This window comes from Ascaphus truei, unplaced genomic scaffold (genome assembly GCF_040206685.1).
Source record: "Ascaphus truei isolate aAscTru1 unplaced genomic scaffold, aAscTru1.hap1 HAP1_SCAFFOLD_1084, whole genome shotgun sequence".
NCBI lineage: Eukaryota > Metazoa > Chordata > Amphibia > Anura > Ascaphidae > Ascaphus > Ascaphus truei.
In genome coordinates this window covers 90,403-110,425 of record NW_027453950.1, presented here as the reverse complement: position 1 = coordinate 110,425, position 20,023 = coordinate 90,403, and the positions used below count along the sequence as shown (strand labels likewise).

Below are 20,023 nucleotides of genomic sequence, written 5' to 3'. Positions count from 1 at the left end.
GTATATATGTTTTGGTAAACTAGGATTGTGCATGTAAAGGCAGGCTACAGATTAAAAAAACAATACATTATGAGGCAAAGTAATACATTTTACACCTACGGAAGGGAATGCCAAACCAGTTTACATTCTTGCACCCAATACAAAATCCTTAGAATAATTCAAGGAGAACAAGTTATTGTAAAAAGTATGCCCTCTAACAGCCAGGTATATTTTATGCATCATTCAGTGTTGAATGAACGTGACTTGTTGCTAAATGCTGGCCTTATATATGGTGAGAACGTATAGTAGAGGACTTGCTATACAGGTGTAGTGTGTTAGGATCGTGCAGTAAACTTCAATTTCAGGAAATATAACTTTCTTGCTTTTTTTTGAGAACATGAATATTTTCACAAAATCTGGACATACAAAAACAATAACTATACAAGACGAAGTATTTTATATAGTAAACCACAAAGTTTAATGACAGTTCCACAATATTAACTCACAAAAACATTACATTGAACAAATACTGTATAAAAGTAACCATATACAGGTTTAGTGAACACAACCATACTGTTGAAAATATTTACATCTTTCAGCATAAATGTTGAGGTTTCCATAGTATTTGTATAACTGGGCAATCGGTGTTTTAAAATAATAATAAAAAATTTTTAAAAAAAGAAAAGAATCGCCACAATATTTAAAATAAGTATTACATTTGGATAAAACGGATCTAAATAGAAATGTTTTTACAATTAAGAAACAGTTGAACTAGACACACTAAGTGGCAGTTAAAATAAAAAAAAAACATGTACATTACAGGAATATCCCGTTATCAGTTACACAATTGCCTCGATTAAAAATGTATCCTAACATTAAAACCATGCTTTTCAACTCAACTGAATTTACTTGCTAATTGGAAGTAAAAAAAGGATAAAATGCGGCGAATTCAGATTTCCCCAAATCTGCATTTCAAATCCACTTAACACGTTAGTAATATAGCTGAGACTTCCTATCCACACAAAAGGTTTACAGGTTTATTCTCAGTCGGCACACGAAATACGCGTCAAGAATGGAAATGTTGGATTCCGTGATGTTACGGCGCATCTCATGACATGACCAACTGAGTTCTATGACAACATTTTCACGTGCGTATTATAGCTCCTGGGAGATAGGCGATGGAGAGCAATATCCACCTTCACCTACATAAGGGACAATGCAGAAACTGGAGACGTACAGCTGTGGACTCCCGTTGTAAAATGTGCAGATGCTTAATACAGGTGTAGCTAAACTAAATTTACCTATAAGCTAGGAAAGCCACAGGCTTGTGACCACAGCGTTCCCCGGCAGCAGGCATCGATAGTGCCTAGGGACAGATACAAGGAATGAACCCTCTCCCACAGGAAGCCGTGGCTTTTACCTTCCCTGGAGCCTAGGGATGTTTGTTTTTTTTCTGCCGTGGCTCCAGGAATGCTAGATTTGCCTACATTTGTAGGCAACCTAAAAGGACTTTAATGATTTACTCTTAGGATAAAATGCAACCAGCAAAGGGATTGCTTAAGCATGAATCAGTACAAAAATATACATATTTCAAAAATGATCTTGCAGTTCTCAGCAGCCGAGTCAATATCTTACTTGTAGCTCAATTTCCTGTAGATGCTAAAAAGAAGAGCAGTATTTTAGAAATCTTTAATATCCCATAACTCTTCACAAATACAAAGAGATGAAAAAGACAAATACAGGGGGTCTCTAATGCTGTTACTTCTTCACCCCCCCCCCCCCATATCTGGCATTCACTAATCTACCAGGATCTATGGAGCATGTGGTTAACTTAATTTATCATAACTAGAATGTACACAACTTTCACGTTAACCCTTAAGAGAAGTTTCAACAGTTTATACATTGGCAGGTTCTACGTATTCTATTTTAATGTCGCGACTGGAGATAAAAATGTTACACAAATGAGCAAAACTGGTCAATTTGGGACTTCCGCCACAAACAAATAATTAGTGACATTTCCAAATATTCGCCACGCTTTACAAATGTATTATTTACTACAAGCTCTGGTGAGATGCCATCTTCAGCAAAATGTACGTGAAATTAGTTACTGTAAATACAATCTGTGCGGCACAGAGACAGAAATACACCACATGCCTAACTGGAGTCAGAGTTGGTAGTAATACTGTAGTATTTGTGTATGAATGGGAGTCTTCTGGGCTGCATATTTCCATAAGGGAAACAGTAAAAATCCTGATGAACAATAGGCCTCAGCCCCTAGGAGAGTGCAAGAGAACCTGCCACGCCCTGGCTACTTTTCCCCCACTTCACAACTGCCACTTCAATGTGAGGAGCGTAGGGGGGATGGAAACTGAATGCAGAACACGGATCTCAGTCTCGCGATCCCTCTGAGCTCAAGCACAGTGCTAGGACATGTCAGTAGGGACCACCACAACCTGTTAGAGCCACCAAGAGAACCATATGATACCTCTAGCACCGATTGACTATATATATATATATATATATATATATATATATATTATATATATAATCAAAAAATAAATAGATGATACCGTTCTGTGGCTAACGAAATGCTTTTATTTGTGCGAGCTTTCGAGATACACTGATCTCTTCTTCCGGCGATGTTACAGTTTGTAGGACCGAAACGTTGGGTGTTTGTACCACTTACCTGCAATACATCTTGGAATTCAGGTTGCCTGGTGTGTGGTCTCGTTATTTCTGGAAAGCCTGCTACAAAGTCTGCCCCATATAGTTACTGGAGTAATAATTATGATTCAACATTTAATTATTATTCAATTGAATTTATATAGTCACAATATAGTAAATATTGCTTTTGTGTGCGGTATGATGAACACATTTAGTAAGGTTAATACCCTGGTTAAGTTCTGCCTTGCGTCTGTGTCAAAAGCTTAGGTTCCAAGTGCAGGCCCATGTACTAAAATATATAAGGGAATGCCGGCTCTCTAATTCTTTATATGAAAATGACAGCTGGGGCGACCAAGACGGATCGCGTGTACTCAGATTTGCAATTCTAAGGACGTTCTCTCCAAAGGATCCATTAAAACCAGATTTAAATGGAGTTACCATGGGGTTGGTATGTCTTTACAACTACAGGCTAGCAAGAATTAAATGTTTTGTACAGTATGTGTTGGTGTACAAACCAATGTACGTGGTTGTTATAATGATATTCTACACATTTTTACATGTAACCAGTTGCAGATACATTAATTTCACCCACAAATTACATTTAATATGTATATATCTGAGGGGTTATCTGGAATATGATGGTGCTGGTTAAGTACTTGGAGAGACTTATGGAGTCTTTTATACTCTGATTAAAGTCGAAATAAATGAAAGTCCTCGATTTCAGGTCATAAATGTGTCCCCGGTCAAGGGAAAGTGATAAACAATCAAGACACTCCCCTACAGACTTGTAAAGGTATTTAGAGACCCGTTTTGTGGTTGATCCCTTTCATACACTCAAGCATCTACGTGACATTTATCAACATGGCTTTCTTTCTATTGTACTCTTTTTCCATAGGAGAAATTCTCTACCCGCAGATTAGTGAAGTGCTCAGGGACGAGAATGCGGTAAACACTCCCTAATTGGAATGCATGTTAAATGTGGTGAGAGATAATATAATGTGTACAGTTGCATTTATGCTTGTACTGTACTTCTTTTACATCTGACATTCAGCTCTCGTGACATGTTTTACAGGAACATTTATCACGACTCCATATATTAACCAAACTGTGATGGTAATAACAACAGCCAAACCAGGATTTGATACTAAACATTGTGCCTTTAAAAACAAAAAACAGAAACAATGCACATTTATGCTTTCAAACAAATAGTTAAGAAATGAAAAAACACATGGATTTTTACTGGCTGCTCAACAGCTAAATCAGGTTTCAAATTAAACTAAGGAGTACTGAAGAAAGCTTATGTTACTAAATCCTTTGTTCCATTTTTTAGAAGTTACCGTCATTTCACCATACCTGGTGTTGGTCCTTTGTACTCTTCTAGGTGAGCTCCAAGTATTGGGACCTCTTGGGCTCCAGCTGTATCCCCTCTGAGCCAAAGAACCTTGAAGCAGAATGAAAATTCATATACCGAGATTTGGTCATAGGAATGACAGGCTGTCGTAATTTACTTCTGTTGTAAACATGTTGTTTTCATTGGAATTAGACAGTCAATACACATTTGAAGTGAGATAATATCATAGGTAAGTTGGCAAGAGAAAACTGTGCTGTGATGAGTAACAAAATAATACCTATAACAGAAAACCTGCTGCACTGCACCTTCCTATATCGATGTTCTCTCTTGGTCATCATACCATAAATATGTCAGTATATCTACTCGTTCCATACTCAAAAATAATTCAAAACGTGTGTGAAGTCTGCTTCTCAACAGGTTAACTACAGATTTGACAATCAATTAGGTAAGATTGTTTTTCTCTGTACCTGTTCCCAAATCTCTGTCACCCAGAGTACACCAAATTATTGTAAAATGAACTTGCACTGCAAATTGATAATGAAATACATTGCTAAGTGTTCTAAACAACTTACCAGAGGCACTTGGACTCAGAGATAATGTACGATTTGAAAGAGCAGGATATTCATTCTGCAAATCAAATAGTTCTATATTATGCAAAGCACAGACTTATTATTTCTTACCTTAACTACTAAACATTGCTAATAAACATTATTTGAATTTAAACCGGTCACCAAAAGAACAGGAAATTTGGCATACTTTCTAGGAGCACGTGCCGTCCGACTTAAGAATGTAAACTGGCGATGCAATAAGGATTAAGCAATATAACATTGTCTCTTCAACTTTGTTAGCCCTTCACAGTTTAAAGTACAAAATTGAGACCACTGCAACATTAAAAAAAAAAAAAAAAGCTGTGTGTGCTGAGCACGCGCATAGTAAGTGAAACTTCTTTGACTTTTGTCACAGAAATTGTATTTGTGTTGGTGATGTTTTAATTAAAAATCAAAATACAATTTCAGTTACAAAACGCAAATAAATTTGACTTAGAATGCGCGTGCTCGGCACACATCCCATGTATTAGCTATTTGCACTAAGTGTGAATTCCTTGTGTGTATGTGTGTCAGTGTGTGTGTCAGTCAGTCAGTCAGTCAGTCAGTGTGTGTGTGTGTATGTCAGTCAGTCAGTCAGTGTGTGTGTCAGTCAGTGTGTGTGTGTGTGTCAGTCAGTGTGTGTGTATGTGTGTCAGTCAGTGTGTATGTGTAAGTCAGTGTGTGTGTCAGTCAGTGTTTGGGTGGGTCAGAGTGTGCGGGGGGGTGTGGGTGAGTCAGTCAGTGTGCGGGGAGGGGTGGGTGAGTCAGTCAGTGTGCGGGGAGGGGTGGGTCAGTCAGTCAGTGTGTGGGGAGGTGTGGGTGAGTCAGTCAGTGTGCGGGGAGGGGTGGGTCAGTCAGTCAGTGTGCGGGGAGGTGTGGGTGGGTCAGTCAGTCAGTGTGCGGGGAGGTGTGGGTGGGTCAGTCAGTCAGTGTGCGGGGAGGTGTGGGTGGGTCAGTCAGTCAGTGTGCGGGGAGGTGTGGGTGGGTCAGTCAGTCAGTGTGCGGGGAGGTGTGGGTGGGTCAGTCAGTCAGTGTGCGGGGAGGTGTGGGTCAGTCAGTCAGTCAGTGTGCGGGGAGGTGTGGGTGGGTCAGTCAGTGTGTGGGGGGGTGGGTGGGTCAGTCAGTGTGTCAGTCAGTGTGTGGGGGGGGGTGGGTGGGTCAGTCAGTGTGTGGGGGGGGGTGGGTGGGTCAGTCAGTGTGTGGGGGGTTCAGTCAGTGTGTGGGGGGCGGGGGTGGGTGGGTCAGTCAGTGTGTGGGGGGGTGGGCGGGTCAGTCAGTGTGTGGGGGGGGTGGGTGGGTCAGTCAGTGTGTGGGGGGGTGGGTGAGTCAGTGTGTAGGGGGGTGAGTGGGTCAGTCAGTGTGTGTTCAGTCAGTGTGTGGGGGGGTGGGTGGGTCAGTCAGTGTGGGGGGGGGGGTGGGTGGGTCAGTCAGTGTGTGGGGGGGGGTGGGTGGGTCAGTCAGTGTGTGGGGGGGGTAGGTGGGTCAGTCAGTGTGTGGGGGGTGGGTGGGTCAGTCAGTGTGTGCGGGGAGGTGTGGGTGGGTCAGTCAGTCAGTGTGCGGGGAGGTGTGGGTGGGTCAGTCAGTCAGTGTGCGGGGAGGTGTGGGTGGGTCAGTCAGTCAGTGTGCGGGGAGGTGTGGGTGGGTCAGTCAGTCAGTGTGCGGGGAGGTGTGGGTGGGTCAGTCAGTCAGTGTGCGGGGAGGTGTGGGTGGGTCAGTCAGTCAGTGTGCGGGGAGGTGTGGGTGGGTCAGTCAGTCAGTGTGCGGGGAGGTGTGGGTGGGTCAGTCAGTCAGTGTGCGGGGAAGTGTGGGTGGGTGGGTCAGTCAGTCAGTGTGCGGGGAAGTGTGGGTGGGTGGGTCAGTCAGTCATTGTGCGTGGAGGTGTGTGTGGGTGGGTCAGTCAGACAGACAGTGTGCGGGGAGGTGTGGGTGGGTCAGTCAGTCAGTGTGCGGGGAGGTGTGGGTGGGTCAGTCAGTCAGTCAGTGTGCGGGGAGGTGTGGGTGGGTCAGTCAGTGTGTGGGGGGGTGGGTGGGTCAGTCAGTGTGTGGGGGGGTGGGTGGGTCAGTCAGTGTGTGGGGGGGGGTGGGTGGCTCAGTCAGTGTGTGGGGGGGGGTGGGTGGGTCAGTCAGTGTGTGGGGGGTTCAGTCAGTGTGTGGGGGGGGTGGGTGGGTCAGTCAGTGTGTGGGGGGGTGGGTGGACACCACTACAAAGGAAAGGGGGGGAGAAGCTGGTACAAATTAACAGGGTCTGAAAGGGGGCCCGGGACCCGACTATATTGCATGTTTTCGCTTTCTCGGTAGTATCATTATTTGTCACTCCTTGCTGCCGCCCTCCTTCTCCTTCTGAACCGCAGTATTAAATGACATCAGAACGTCGTGTTATCATGGCAACGCGACACCGTCACGGTGACGTCAGCGGCGTCATTTTACGCTGTGGTTCAGATGGAGAAGGAGGCCGTAAGCAAAGAGGCGGCCACACATCTAAGTGCGGGAGAGAAAAGAGCTGCTAAGTGTCCCGGAAAAAAACATTTCACCGGGGCCCGAACTCACTCTTGGCAGCCCAGCATGTATCTACGATTAACCATATATACCGTACAATACCCAGGCAGGAACTTGGATAAAGGACACAGCACACTGAGTGAATCAAAAAAGTTTGTATTGTGGTCAAGAAATGATACCAATGTTTTGGTCAGCTATGGGGCCTTCATCAGCAGACGGAGACGTTGGTACCATAAATAAGTAAGATAAAAGTGACAGACCTCAGCAGAAAGTTGTGTGGAGAGAATATGAAAGGCTTCAGGGATAATCACTGTTGAGTCAAGGTCTGATGCATCTGAACTTCATAAAGAAACATAGAAACCTTAGAACCTTAGAACAACACTCCATTCCATTACTCATTGTACTATGACCTGCACGGTATTGTGATGTCATTTCACCCATTCAATATGTTCTCAGAGGATACCAGTAACTCAGACTAATCCACGGAGGAAACTTGGATTCACTTTACTATTTGGGATTACACATGGACTACCTGATTCCCACTCAGATTTTGTGATTGATACTACTGTAACCCCCTGTATCTGCTATCAGCACAGGACATGGCCCCTTTAAGAATTACATTCCACTGGACCATGTGACTGTGCTTAGCCAGTGGAGTGACAGTTGGAAAGGGAGCCGAGGGAGTGAGGCTACTACAGAGAGAGATTAGGGAGCCCGGCTGTGCATGAATTACACCAGGTTGGAGTGGGTGAGCTAACCCACAAAGGATTTAAACTGCAGTTATATTGCCATCAGTTTGATCTTTATGAAGCACCAGGCCTGCAACACACACACAGTTTATGAGCTGCAACGATTGTGCTAGCGCACCAGGATCTACAGGCCAGTACCCCATGATTGGGAGGCCAGACAGAAATAAAAGTTATTATTTGTTTGCACAGCGTTCGCACTGTTGGTATAGTTTGCTTAAATATGTGTATGGAGTGATTCTGAGATTAAGTCACCGTACTAATTCATATGAGATATGCAACACCACAAATTATAGCTATGAGAATATAAAAATTGTTATAATTCATTACCACTGTGTTGTATCTTGTCACTACAGTCTCACACAACATGTAGCTCACACTATAAGAATTAAACAATAACCCATAGGACTCAGGCTCCCACCTCAGTGATAGGCCATATAATCTGAGGTAAAATAAAGAGGGGTTATATGTATATAATATATATATATATTTTTTTTAATTCTCAATATATTTTAATACATAACACAAAAAAAAGCACACGCTTCATAGCGCGTAACTGTGTACAAAAATGGGTAAATTTATTAAGGAGAGTGTCCTTAGGAGATACACTTACAAAAGGTTAAAATAACATGTACATTGGAGAGAAACTGTATGGGGCGTCATCTACAGGAGCAGGGGGGGGGTGGGGGGCATAGTGATACTGTGCATCTGGTGTAGCTGCATCTGACTCCTGCCACGAGCCCTGCAGCGTTTCAAGTGCTCAAAAGAGCTTCCTTCTGTAATGCACCGTTGGAAATACAGGCAGAGCAGCTGAAAGGTAACGAGAACACAGTACCTCCTCCCACACGCCCGCCTGAGATGACGTCACCGCGTCTCTACGCGTTTCGTCACGTTGCGTGACTTCCTCAGGAGTTGATTGGTTGATGTGTCATAGCCAGTTTTATAGGGCAAAGTCCACGTAAACACGGCGAAAAAAGCTCAAAGAAGACTGGAATCAGCTCTGCTGATTCAACACACAATCGAAAACGGCTAATAGTATGATATTATTGTTAGAAAAATGATATAATCAATACTAAAATCGCATAAAATGCACTGTGTGCTATACAAAACTAACAAAAACAAACCAGTATAAATATTAAAGGTGGATACATTAGTGATAAATATAAAAATAAACACTAGCAATAAAAATCGGTGTATATATAATACCCGTAAATATAGCATAAACTAATCTAATCATTAGATCTTCAGTGGTGATAGAAAATAAATGCACTGTGGTATACAGCTACTTGAAGTAAAATTTATAATATTTGCAGTCCACCTACAATCAATGAGAAGCATTGATTTAATTATTTTGTCGAGGGAGTTTATGATTTTTCGATTAACTGGGTCAAAGTTACAAGATTATACAAAAATTGTGACAAGTTTTAGAAGTAGATAAAAAGGAATCTGTACGTTGCTTTGTATAGGGTTCCTGAAAGATTACGGGTAGATTTGGAACAGATATTAGCACGCATTAAAGAACTGCATCCGTTATAATAAAAAACAAAGAGAATATCCACCCAAGTTAAACTTCGTATCTCTGACCAACATTGTGTATATTTGTCAAGAGTTGGAAAACTTCAGAAGAATGTCAAATATTGAAAAGACCCAGAGCTAGATATTTATCCTGATCCCCTTCACCCATGATGTGATCAATGAAAAGTGTATGACCTAGATCTATATACAGATGAGGCGCGATACAAGTTCCCCGTGCATCACGTGGTGGACCGCGGCTCAAGTGCGGCCAAGCACGATCACAGCCCAGCGCAGAGGTAATTTCCCTAGAATTTTTAACGTTGCTGCCTATATCTATACTGTATATATTTGTTTATTCTCTAATTAAGTTTACGTCAAACCACTTATTTTGCTTAGGGAGTGTACAAAATACATATTGGGTGTTATTCATTCAATTGAGATGGAGCCGATAGAGGCACTATGGCACACAAACTCCCATGGATGTCAATGGCAATTTCCACTCGATGGTGCCATTACAGATGAATTAATAACCCCCATTGTCCCATCTGTAACCCCAGGGGATGCTATGTACAATAATGGTTGTGTTACCACTTATATAGTAATATTCTTTGCAAGTACCTAAGCAACTGAAGGTTCACATATCAACAAAATAACACTGCTGTACTAAAACCATGACGACACAGCACTGGTTGTTCCAAGAACAGTCTGACATTGATTGACCTGCTAAATCTGAAAGGAATTTCAAGATTAACTAAACCCTAGTATCTCTGCCTATGAAAAGAATATGAAAACCAGAAACAGGCACTCAAAACATTAATATTTGACATTTCAGTTACTGTACCAAAGTAATCTTTATCAAGCCTTAATGAATAAGCACAAGCAAAGCTCCCTTCATTACACCTTCTTCAATGTTATGGTTAGAGGTCCAAGAAAAATCAAGGTCTTGGCAATTAAAGATTGAATGCGTAATTGAGAAGACTCCCACCCCCTCATTAAGAGGTCCTTGATGAAAATAAAATTTTACTTAAAAGAAGTTAAAGCAGACATGTTTTAAAGTCTGATTACATTTGTTTAAACAAAGACCATTTCATTGCTACATTTTCATTATACCGCTCAACCCCCTTATAACGCTTTTCTTGGGGTCCAAAGAATCACATCGCGCTATAAGCAGATCGCGTTAGAAATAATGTATAATTGTATGCATTGTACAAGAAAGTATTTAAGATATCAATAATCGTGTTAAGTATTCATAAATAAGAAAAGTGGGAGCCACGCTTGCATCGCGGTATAAGCAGATTCGCGTTGTAACGGATCGCCTTATAATGGGGTTGAGCTGTATATATGTTTTGGTAAACTAGGATTGTGCATGTAAAGGCAGGCTACAGATTAAAAAAACAATACATTATGAGGCAAAGTAATACATTTTACACCTACGGAAGGGAATGCCAAACCAGTTTACATTCTTGCACCCAATACAAAATCCTTAGAATAATTCAAGGAGAACAAGTTATTGTAAAAAGTATGCCCTCTAACAGCCAGGTATATTTTATGCATCATTCAGTGTTGAATGAACGTGACTTGTTGCTAAATGCTGGCCTTATATATGGTGAGAACGTATAGTAGAGGACTTGCTATACAGGTGTAGTGTGTTAGGATCGTGCAGTAAACTTCAATTTCAGGAAATATAACTTTCTTGCTTTTTTTTGAGAACATGAATATTTTCACAAAATCTGGACATACAAAAACAATAACTATACAAGACGAAGTATTTTATATAGTAAACCACAAAGTTTAATGACAGTTCCACAATATTAACTCACAAAAACATTACATTGAACAAATACTGTATAAAAGTAACCATATACAGGTTTAGTGAACACAACCATACTGTTGAAAATATTTACATCTTTCAGCATAAATGTTGAGGTTTCCATAGTATTTGTATAACTGGGCAATCGGTGTTTTAAAATAATAATAAAAAATTTTTAAAAAAGAAAAGAATCGCCACAATATTTAAAATAAGTATTACATTTGGATAAAACGGATCTAAATAGAAATGTTTTTACAATTAAGAAACAGTTGAACTAGACACACTAAGTGGCAGTTAAAATAAAAAAAAAACATGTACATTACAGGAATATCCCGTTATCAGTTACACAATTGCCTCGATTAAAAATGTATCCTAACATTAAAACCATGCTTTTCAACTCAACTGAATTTACTTGCTAATTGGAAGTAAAAAAAGGATAAAATGCGGCGAATTCAGATTTCCCCAAATCTGCATTTCAAATCCACTTAACACGTTAGTAATATAGCTGAGACTTCCTATCCACACAAAAGGTTTACAGGTTTATTCTCAGTCGGCACACGAAATACGCGTCAAGAATGGAAATGTTGGATTCCGTGATGTTACGGCGCATCTCATGACATGACCAACTGAGTTCTATGACAACATTTTCACGTGCGTATTATAGCTCCTGGGAGATAGGCGATGGAGAGCAATATCCACCTTCACCTACATAAGGGACAATGCAGAAACTGGAGACGTACAGCTGTGGACTCCCGTTGTAAAATGTGCAGATGCTTAATACAGGTGTAGCTAAACTAAATTTACCTATAAGCTAGGAAAGCCACAGGCTTGTGACCACAGCGTTCCCCGGCAGCAGGCATCGATAGTGCCTAGGGACAGATACAAGGAATGAACCCTCTCCCACAGGAAGCCGTGGCTTTTACCTTCCCTGGAGCCTAGGGATGTTTGTTTTTTTTCTGCCGTGGCTCCAGGAATGCTAGATTTGCCTACATTTGTAGGCAACCTAAAAGGACTTTAATGATTTACTCTTAGGATAAAATGCAACCAGCAAAGGGATTGCTTAAGCATGAATCAGTACAAAAATATACATATTTCAAAAATGATCTTGCAGTTCTCAGCAGCCGAGTCAATATCTTACTTGTAGCTCAATTTCCTGTAGATGCTAAAAAGAAGAGCAGTATTTTAGAAATCTTTAATATCCCATAACTCTTCACAAATACAAAGAGATGAAAAAGACAAATACAGGGGGTCTCTAATGCTGTTACTTCTTCACCCCCCCCCCCCCCATATCTGGCATTCACTAATCTACCAGGATCTATGGAGCATGTGGTTAACTTAATTTATCATAACTAGAATGTACACAACTTTCACGTTAACCCTTAAGAGAAGTTTCAACAGTTTATACATTGGCAGGTTCTACGTATTCTATTTTAATGTCGCGACTGGAGATAAAAATGTTACACAAATGAGCAAAACTGGTCAATTTGGGACTTCCGCCACAAACAAATAATTAGTGACATTTCCAAATATTCGCCACGCTTTACAAATGTATTATTTACTACAAGCTCTGGTGAGATGCCATCTTCAGCAAAATGTACGTGAAATTAGTTACTGTAAATACAATCTGTGCGGCACAGAGACAGAAATACACCACATGCCTAACTGGAGTCAGAGTTGGTAGTAATACTGTAGTATTTGTGTATGAATGGGAGTCTTCTGGGCTGCATATTTCCATAAGGGAAACAGTAAAAATCCTGATGAACAATAGGCCTCAGCCCCTAGGAGAGTGCAAGAGAACCTGCCACGCCCTGGCTACTTTTCCCCCACTTCACAACTGCCACTTCAATGTGAGGAGCGTAGGGGGGATGGAAACTGAATGCAGAACACGGATCTCAGTCTCGCGATCCCTCTGAGCTCAAGCACAGTGCTAGGACATGTCAGTAGGGACCACCACAACCTGTTAGAGCCACCAAGAGAACCATATGATACCTCTAGCACCGATTGACTATATATATATATATATATATATATATATTATATATATATATATATATATATGAACAGATGGCATTCTCGTGTATAAAAGTGATTGTAGGTGCTTGTCCCATAATAAGCAGATAGACAAAAGTATCCTCACCGGGCAGACTTTGTAGCAGGCTTTCCAGAAAGAACGAGACCGCACATCAGGCAACCTGAATTCCAAGATGTATTGCAGGTAAGTGGCACAAACACCCGACGTTTCGGTCCAGTTTGTAGGACCGAAACGTTGGGTGTTTGTACCACTTACCTGCAATACATCTTGGAATTCAGGTTGCCTGGTGTGTGGTCTCGTTATTTCTGGAAAGCCTGCTACAAAGTCTGCCCCATATAGTTACTGGAGTAATAATTATGATTCAACATTTAATTATTATTCAATTGAATTTATATAGTCACAATATAGTAAATATTGCTTTTGTGTGCGGTATGATGAACACATTTAGTAAGGTTAATACCCTGGTTAAGTTCTGCCTTGCGTCTGTGTCAAAAGCTTAGGTTCCAAGTGCAGGCCCATGTACTAAAATATATAAGGGAATGCCGGCTCTCTAATTCTTTATATGAAAATGACAGCTGGGGCGACCAAGACGGATCGCGTGTACTCAGATTTGCAATTCTAAGGACGTTCTCTCCAAAGGATCCATTAAAACCAGATTTAAATGGAGTTACCATGGGGTTGGTATGTCTTTACAACTACAGGCTAGCAAGAATTAAATGTTTTGTACAGTATGTGTTGGTGTACAAACCAATGTACGTGGTTGTTATAATGATATTCTACACATTTTTACATGTAACCAGTTGCAGATACATTAATTTCACCCACAAATTACATTTAATATGTATATATCTGAGGGGTTATCTGGAATATGATGGTGCTGGTTAAGTACTTGGAGAGACTTATGGAGTCTTTTATACTCTGATTAAAGTCGAAATAAATGAAAGTCCTCGATTTCAGGTCATAAATGTGTCCCCGGTCAAGGGAAAGTGATAAACAATCAAGACACTCCCCTACAGACTTGTAAAGGTATTTAGAGACCCGTTTTGTGGTTGATCCCTTTCATACACTCAAGCATCTACGTGACATTTATCAACATGGCTTTCTTTCTATTGTACTCTTTTTCCATAGGAGAAATTCTCTACCCGCAGATTAGTGAAGTGCTCAGGGACGAGAATGCGGTAAACACTCCCTAATTGGAATGCATGTTAAATGTGGTGAGAGATAATATAATGTGTACAGTTGCATTTATGCTTGTACTGTACTTCTTTTACATCTGACATTCAGCTCTCGTGACATGTTTTACAGGAACATTTATCACGACTCCATATATTAACCAAACTGTGATGGTAATAACAACAGCCAAACCAGGATTTGATACTAAACATTGTGCCTTTAAAAACAAAAAACAGAAACAATGCACATTTATGCTTTCAAACAAATAGTTAAGAAATGAAAAAACACATGGATTTTTACTGGCTGCTCAACAGCTAAATCAGGTTTCAAATTAAACTAAGGAGTACTGAAGAAAGCTTATGTTACTAAATCCTTTGTTCCATTTTTTAGAAGTTACCGTCATTTCACCATACCTGGTGTTGGTCCTTTGTACTCTTCTAGGTGAGCTCCAAGTATTGGGACCTCTTGGGCTCCAGCTGTATCCCCTCTGAGCCAAAGAACCTTGAAGCAGAATGAAAATTCATATACCGAGATTTGGTCATAGGAATGACAGGCTGTCGTAATTTACTTCTGTTGTAAACATGTTGTTTTCATTGGAATTAGACAGTCAATACACATTTGAAGTGAGATAATATCATAGGTAAGTTGGCAAGAGAAAACTGTGCTGTGATGAGTAACAAAATAATACCTATAACAGAAAACCTGCTGCACTGCACCTTCCTATATCGATGTTCTCTCTTGGTCATCATACCATAAATATGTCAGTATATCTACTCGTTCCATACTCAAAAATAATTCAAAACGTGTGTGAAGTCTGCTTCTCAACAGGTTAACTACAGATTTGACAATCAATTAGGTAAGATTGTTTTTCTCTGTACCTGTTCCCAAATCTCTGTCACCCAGAGTACACCAAATTATTGTAAAATGAACTTGCACTGCAAATTGATAATGAAATACATTGCTAAGTGTTCTAAACAACTTACCAGAGGCACTTGGACTCAGAGATAATGTACGATTTGAAAGAGCAGGATATTCATTCTGCAAATCAAATAGTTCTATATTATGCAAAGCACAGACTTATTATTTCTTACCTTAACTACTAAACATTGCTAATAAACATTATTTGAATTTAAACCGGTCACCAAAAGAACAGGAAATTTGGCATACTTTCTAGGAGCACGTGCCGTCCGACTTAAGAATGTAAACTGGCGATGCAATAAGGATTAAGCAATATAACATTGTCTCTTCAACTTTGTTAGCCCTTCACAGTTTAAAGTACAAAATTGAGACCACTGCAACATTAAAAAAAAAAAAAAAAGCTGTGTGTGCTGAGCACGCGCATAGTAAGTGAAACTTCTTTGACTTTTGTCACAGAAATTGTATTTGTGTTGGTGATGTTTTAATTAAAAATCAAAATACAATTTCAGTTACAAAACGCAAATAAATTTGACTTAGAATGCGCGTGCTCGGCACACATCCCATGTATTAGCTATTTGCACTAAGTGTGAATTCCTTGTGTGTATGTGTGTCAGTGTGTGTGTCAGTCAGTCAGTCAGTCAGTCAGTCAGTGTGTGTGTGTGTATGTCAGTCAGTCAGTCAGTGTGTGTGTCAGTCAGTGTGTGTGTGTGTGTCAGTCAGTGTGTGTGTATGTGTGTCAGTCAGTGTGTATGTGTAAGTCAGTGTGTGTGTCAGTCAGTGTTTGGGTGGGTCAGAGTGTGCGGGGGGGTGTGGGTGAGTCAGTCAGTGTGCGGGGAGGGGTGGGTGAGTCAGTCAGTGTGCGGGGAGGGGTGGGTCAGTCAGTCAGTGTGTGGGGAGGTGTGGGTGAGTCAGTCAGTGTGCGGGGAGGGGTGGGTCAGTCAGTCAGTGTGCGGGGAGGTGTGGGTGGGTCAGTCAGTCAGTGTGCGGGGAGGTGTGGGTGGGTCAGTCAGTCAGTGTGCGGGGAGGTGTGGGTGGGTCAGTCAGTCAGTGTGCGGGGAGGTGTGGGTGGGTCAGTCAGTCAGTGTGCGGGGAGGTGTGGGTGGGTCAGTCAGTCAGTGTGCGGGGAGGTGTGGGTGGGTCAGTCAGTCAGTGTGCGGGGAGGTGTGGGTGGGTCAGTCAGTCAGTGTGCGGGGAGGTGTGGGTGGGTCAGTCAGTCAGTGTGCGGGGAAGTGTGGGTGGGTGGGTCAGTCAGTCAGTGTGCGGGGAAGTGTGGGTGGGTGGGTCAGTCAGTCATTGTGCGTGGAGGTGTGTGTGGGTGTGTCAGTCAGACAGACAGTGTGCGGGGAGGTGTGGGTGGGTCAGTCAGTGAGTGTGCGGGGAGGTGTGGGTGGGTCAGTCAGTCAGTCAGTGTGCGGGGAGGTGTGGGTCAGTCAGTCAGTCAGTGTGCGGGGAGGTGTGGGTGGGTCAGTCAGTGTGTGGGGGGGTGGGTGGGTCAGTCAGTGTGTCAGTCAGTGTGTGGGGGGGGTGGGTGGGTCAGTCAGTGTGTGGGGGGGGGGGGGTGGGTGGGTCAGTCAGTGTGTGGGGGGTTCAGTCAGTGTGTGGGGGGCGGGGGTGGGTGGGTCAGTCAGTGTGTGGGGGGGTGGGTGGGTCAGTCAGTGTGTGGGGGGGGTGGGTGGGTCAGTCAGTGTGTGGGGGGGTGGGTGAGTCAGTGTGTAGGGGGGTGGGTGGGTCAGTCAGTGTGTGTTCAGTCAGTGTGTGGGGGGGTGGGTGGGTCAGTCAGTGTGGGGGGGGGTGGGTGGGTCAGTCAGTGTGTGGGGGGGGGTGGGTGGGTCAGTCAGTGTGTGGGGGGGGTAGGTGGGTCAGTCAGTGTGTGGGGGGTGGGTGGGTCAGTCAGTGTGTGCGGGGAGGTGTGGGTGGGTCAGTCAGTCAGTGTGTGGGGAGGTGTGGGTGGGTCAGTCAGTCAGTGTGCGGGGAGGTGTGGGTGGGTCAGTCAGTCAGTGTGCGGGGAGGTGTGGGTGGGTCAGTCAGTCAGTGTGCGGGGAGGTGTGGGTGGGTCAGTCAGTCAGTGTGCGGGGAGGTGTGGGTGGGTCAGTCAGTCAGTGTGCGGGGAGGTGTGGGTGGGTCAGTCAGTCAGTGTGCGGGGAGGTGTGGGTGGGTCAGTCAGTCAGTGTGCGGGGAAGTGTGGGTGGGTGGGTCAGTCAGTCAGTGTGCGGGGAAGTGTGGGTGGGTGGGTCAGTCAGTCATTGTGCGTGGAGGTGTGTGTGGGTGGGTCAGTCAGACAGACAGTGTGCGGGGAGGTGTGGGTGGGTCAGTCAGTCAGTGTGCGGGGAGGTGTGGGTGGGTCAGTCAGTCAGTCAGTGTGCGGGGAGGTGTGGGTGGGTCAGTCAGTGTGTGGGGGGGTGGGTGGGTCAGTCAGTGTGTGGGGGGGTGGGTGGGTCAGTCAGTGTGTGGGGGGGGGTGGGTGGCTCAGTCAGTGTGTGGGGGGGGGTGGGTGGGTCAGTCAGTGTGTGGGGGGTTCAGTCAGTGTGTGGGGGGGGTGGGTGGGTCAGTCAGTGTGTGGGGGGGTGGGTGGGTCAGTCAGTGTGTGGGGGGGTGGGTGAGTCAGTGTGTAGGGGGGGTGGGTGGGTCAGTCAGTGTGTGGGGGGGTGGGTGGGTCAGTCAGTGTGTGGGGGGGGTGGGTGGGTCAGTCAGTGTGGGGGGGGGGGTTGGTGGGTCAGTCAGTGTGTGGGGGGGGGGGGGTGGGTGGGTCAGTCAGTGTGTGTGGGGGGGGTGGGTCAGTCAGTGTGTGGGGGGGTGGGTGGGTCAGTCAGTGTGTGGGGGGGGGGTGGGTGGGTCAGTCAGTGTGTGGGGGGGGTGGGTGCGTCAGTCAGTGTGTGGGGGGGGGGGGTCAGTCAGTGTGTGGGGGGGGTGGGTGGGTCAGTCAGTGTGTGGGGGTGGGTCAGTCAGTGTGTGGGGGGGTGGGTGGGTCAGTCAGTGTGTGGGGGGGGGGTGGGTCAGTCAGTGTGTGGGGGGGGGGGTGGGTGGGTCAGTCAGTGTGTGGGTCAGTCACTGTGGGGGGGGTGTGGGTGGGTCAGTCAGTGTGTGGGGGGGGGGGGTGGGTCAGTCAGTGTGTGTCGGGGGGGGTGGGTTCAGTCAGTGTGTGTGTGGGGGGGGGGGTCAGTCAGTGTGTGTGGGGGGGGGGGGGGTCAGTCAGTGTGTGTGGGGGGGGGGCGGGTGGGTCAGTCAGTGTGTGGGGGGGGTGGGTGGGTCAGTCAGTGTGTGGGGGGGTGGGTGGGTCAGTCAGTGTGTGGGGGGGGGTCAGTCAGTGTGTGGGGGGGTGGGTGGGTCAGTCAGTGTGTGGGGGGGGGTGGGGGGGTCAGTCAGTGACGGGGGGGGTGGGTGGGTCAGTCAGTGTGTGGGGGGGGTGTGGGGGTCAGTCAGTGTGTGGGGGGGGTGGGGGGGGTCAGTCAGTGTGTGTGGGGGGGGTCAGTCAGTGGGTGGGGTCAGTCAGTGTGTGGGGGAGGGGGTCAGTGAGTGTGTGGGGGTGTGTGTCAGTGTGTGTGTCAGTCAGTGTGTATGTGTGTGTGTGTATGTGAGTCAGTGTGTGTGTATGTGAGTCAGTATGTGTGTATGTGTCAGTGTGTATGTGTCAGTGTGTATGTATGTGTGTGTGTGTGTGTGTGTGTGTCCTGCCCCCCTTTCTCCTGACTCTCCCCAGCACACTTGTCCTCCCCCCAGCACACTTGTCCTCCCCCCAGCACCCTTATCCTTTCCCTGCACCCAGACCCTTTCAGCATTCCCCCCCCCCCCCCCCCCGTTCCTACCAGATCGCGGCACAGAGGAGATGGAGGCAGTGTCGGCGGGGGGAGAGGGAGAAGCGCGTCATCGTCAGCTGGAGCCAACTCGGAGGCTTCTGATGGTGCTGTGGGGGACGTGGGGGACGCAGCGCACTCATCACCCCCCTCCTCCCCCCCCCGTTTCCGGAGCAGTTCTATGCCTCGGCCGGGGCATGCACCGGGAGGAGAGGCCGCAGGAGATCAGTGCCTGCATAGAGCCCCGGGGAGCAGTGTGGGCTTCAGTGTCCCTGTGAGGAGAGTCATGGCGTCTCGAGCGTCGCCATGACTACCGGGCATGCGCAGCATATCAATGGGCGGGGAACGGGCGGGGAATCAGCGGCGCCGTCACAACTGCGCATGCGCGGCATGGCAGCGGCCGTTAGGAGCGCCGCATTTGTCACGATGTGTGGGGGGGGTGGGGCTGGGGGGGGGAGGGGGCTTAGGGGGGGGAGCGATTAGGAGCGGCGCCGGCGGCGATCTGATTTGTGGAGCGGGTGTGATGTCAGTGTTGGGGTCGGGCTGAGCCAGAACACAGCCCGGCCTCAACTGCCAGCACTGACGTCACATCCGTTTCATTTCTGTCTCCACAATTCTTTTTTGCCCCATCACGAATGAGGTGCCACTAAGGAAGTTTCACTTCAAAAAAAGTTTGCACTCACTATAATCAGTTTTTCTCAACAATCTTCTCAGGACAACTCAAATGTTAGGAATAACAAATTAATTACCAAGCATGTGTGCAATTATATTAAATATGAATGTGTGATGGATATAACCAGCCAATAGCCTAGCTAAGGTGCCCAAGTGAGAAGATTGAGAGAAAGTGTCGCAGACACACACAATTACAAGTTGCTATAAAACTACTTCAGAGCAATTTGCAGTCAGCTCTGAAGTGGGATCCAGCAGAACTTTCTAATGCACTAATTTGCACAGAACGATA

General features: G+C 45.0%; 1 long non-coding RNA gene across 1 annotated transcript; it reads right to left on the bottom strand.

Moving 5' to 3' along the window:
• Positions 1–11,446: 11,446 nt before the first annotated feature.
• On the bottom strand, positions 11,447–19,578 carry LOC142475181 (uncharacterized). The gene is made up of 4 exons (XR_012790776.1): positions 19,075–19,578; positions 15,337–15,391; positions 14,767–14,854; positions 11,447–12,310 (listed from the first exon to the last, which is right to left on the bottom strand). It is a non-coding gene; the product is annotated as an uncharacterized LOC142475181 (long non-coding RNA).
• Between the last annotated feature and the right edge of the window lie 445 nt (positions 19,579–20,023).